We start from the raw sequence: 3,889 nt of genomic DNA on the forward strand, positions 1-3,889 counted from the left end.
TTGTACATCACAACTTTATTGACATAATTTAACCTTTAAATCAACATTTATTGGCCTTTAAAAGTAACAGTTTTTTGAATGTTGCATCACTAAGGCAGCTCCTTCGTGGCGTCTGAATTTGTCCAGCGATGCTAAATAACCGCTCAACAGGTGCAGATGAAGGTAAGGTCGTATTGTACCTTACAAATACGTATTTTATAACTTCATATTTTGCCAAGATTTTAAAATTCGTACCAGAGTCGCTACGATAAACATCACTCATGCCACTGCCACCAGCTGATTAAGTACCTGGAAGTGGGTCAGGGTCAGAAATAGTATTAGCTCTGTCCAACAACTGTTGCTGCTGAGACTTAGCTGCACGAACGAAGAGATCATGACAGAAATCTATTTTATCATCCGGAACCCATCTCATTTTGAAGTAGGGATGCGATACTGCTGCAACTATCCTGCTGGCATTATGTTCAGAAAATGATAGATGACCTTCAAATCTTGTTTTCAAGCTTGTAAGCATAGATTCTGCAAATTTCTTAGCATGCTTCAGTGATTTCTGCTGCAGGTCCTGCAATTTCTGCTGTACGGTGTGCAGCGTCAGAAGTACATTGCCAAAGTACACATTGTCACCTTGTAGCCTGTCAATGGCAACAGCAATAGGAGCCATTATCATTGCATACTCTTCTAGACATTCCAACTCCTGCTTTTTGAACTTTGGCAACTTTAAAATGTCGCATATTTTGCCAAGCTTATCTTGCAATTGGAAAATGCATTTCAATGCATCATACCGGGGGTTCCATCGTGTTGGGACAGGTATCAGTATTGCCCTTGCGATGGTTTTTTTCACAGCATCCGATGCCTTGGAACTTCTACCAAGCAAATTCCAAATGCTGGTACACTTGGCCAATGCAGCTCGATAAAGACGTTTGAAATTAGCATCAGAATTACATGCTTTATCTGCATCAGTAGTTGATGTGAGGCTGAGAGAGTGACTATTGCAAGCTTCATGGTGAGGCAGAAAAACTTCAGTATCAGCATCCGTGTCTTCGCTAACTGGTAAATTTAGGACTTTAGTCATGTCTGCTATTTCATCATCATTGTCAGAATTTTCTGCTTCATCATCATCACCAGTTCCTGTCTCCTGAACTTGTTCTTCAGCAGTTGCAGAGATTCCTGAACCAGATGCAGTACTGCTAGTGTCTATAAAATATTCTTGGAAGGCTTTGCTGAAGTTAGAGGCATTATCTGTTACGGTTGCTGTAATTTTTTCCACGTGTAACCCATAATCATTATGAATTTTTGAGATCATGCAGCCACTTAGTCGTAAGTATGACTTCCAACAAAATGTTGACAGGAAAGAGCAACGGATGTGTGTGATACTGAGCATTCAGTACTAATATCAATATAGTGAGCTGTCATTCCTAATTAGCTTTTTTGGTTCACTGCCCAAACGTCAGCTGTTGTACAAACAAATAGTACTTTACTGAAGACTGTTCTTTTATCATCACGCATTTTTTGCAAACGGGCGATTAATTGCTTGCCTAATCTTTTGCGACAAGGTATACTGACATTGCGATTGAGTCTGTGGATCAAATTTTTGAACGTCGGCTTTTCCACTGTGATCAAGGGGCGCATTTCCTGCACAACGTAGTCAGCAATAAGCTTGTCAACTTCATCCTGTGAAATGGATGTTTGATTTCGAGGCATAATGTGCATTTGTTTCAACTTCTTAGAAGCAGGACCAGATTCGGCAGAAGGTCCACCACCAACTCCAGATTCCATCTCAGCTACCGAGCGCTTACGTTATTTTGCAACTGAAACCCTGTGCTGCTTGTATTCATCGATTCAATATTTTGCCATGAGCATTCTGCAACAACAACAGTCAATCAACCGAGATTATTGCATTTATTTGTGTTATGTTATAGCATTAGTGTTTGTCTGTGTTGCTTTATGTGTTTATCATTTTTACTGTTTAGTGCATGGTTTAACCGTTTCGTTTAACTTTAAATGTTTTTTCTTTGACTAATTGACTGGCTGTAACTACTATGACTTTGAGATGAGAATGATTTATTACATGTTTTATTCATTGTTTGCTTTGTTTGTTAAATTGAATGATTTTATATAATATTTATATTTATACCATACCACATTAATCAATAAATTGTATTTGGTCTGGTCTCTTTCTTTTTCAGTAAATGTACATGTGCCTCATAATATTATATTGAAATTAAATTATAATTTTTCTATCTAATGACTAATGAGTAATGATTACTGATTGTTATATAACAAACATAAAATACACAATATAATATAATGTTTTTGTAGTTATATACATACCTGAAGATGTTGAGTAAAATTAGAAGTTGCTTTCAGTGAACCACTGTAAGTTTTTTTACCAACACATAACATACACTGTGCAATAATTTTAACATCTCCTGTAGTTTTACTGTTAGATATAATTTTGAAAAATTTTCCATCAAGTATAGCAGGGACAGCTTGTTCATTCTTAGCATTTTCATTTTCTACAGTTTCAGTCGTTTACCTCTCTTTCGCCATTTTGGGATTTTTGGTAGATTGGTTCCCTCTAATCATAGTAATTAAATAACAATTTATTGATACCATTACCTAGGGTGGTCCAAGGCAGCACAATCCAGCCAAGGAACTTTTGGAAACCAAGTTTTAATTAATTTGCTGTTGGTGGAAAAGTATTTTGTATTTTGTTTTTTAAACAAAATAAAAAATGGCCTTGAAAAGTATTTGAAATAAAATTGAAAATACTAATAAATAAAAGTTTTATTTCAAATAAAAATAAAAATAATACGAAAGTATTTTAAATAGTATTTTAAATACTTTTTAAAATATTCAACACTGTATATATATATATATATATATATATATATATATATATATATATATATATATATATATATATATATATATATATATATATATATATATATATATATATATATATATATATATATATATATATATATTATATTACTTATAGGACAATATATATTATATATGTATATATATAATATATATTGTCCGCTATAATATAATATATATAAACCGCTGTTTTAAATCTCTGCAATCGCCATCAACTACAACAATTTAACGGAGTTTTCGCACGAGAAGACAGAACTCCAGCTCAGCAACAAGCGTTCAACGAAACTCGAGCTAGACTTAAAAAGAAAAACGAAGAGCTGAAAGATGCTGGGATTCTCGACCAACCGTTTCGGAATGTCATCCACAAAAGAACCAGTCAAATATGCTGTATTGATGTCACAATGTCAAACGAGCAAAAGAAATATGTGTTCGCCTCAGCAACTACAGCTCTCAACGAATATCGAAGAAGTAATACAGCAGCTACAACAAGCACCGCTCAAGAAAACTCGTCCACCTAAAAAAAAACACACCAAAATAAAGACCAGCATCCCTGTAATAAATAAAAATAATCTATCTCCTGCAAATCTTTGCTTTTGGGCCAACAATCCATGCTCGCTAAATAAAAACAAACGCAACGAAGCCATAGCCCGTTTACACAACTTAGAAGATAAAAATACTCCTCACATTTTATTCTTCACCGAAACTTGGTACAACGGAACAAGCGACACGGTTATACCAGGCTATCAAATTCATCGAAGAGATAGAGACGGAAGAGGAGGTGGCGTGGCCATTTATATACAAGAAGAGATAACTACATTAGAAACCAATTTTGTACAATTGAACTCAGACTCCATTGAACAAATGTGGCGTGCTATTAAGCTTGGCAACAATTCAATTCTTCTCGGATGTATATATCGTCCACACGACCTAAATGACGAAATTCTCAAAAACTGTATAGCATCTATCAAAGATTCGAAAGCTGCCGCCCAAAGGTTAGAGTGTGATT

Source organism: Hydra vulgaris, chromosome 11 (genome assembly GCF_038396675.1).
Source record: "Hydra vulgaris chromosome 11, alternate assembly HydraT2T_AEP".
Classification (NCBI taxonomy): domain Eukaryota; kingdom Metazoa; phylum Cnidaria; class Hydrozoa; order Anthoathecata; family Hydridae; genus Hydra; species Hydra vulgaris.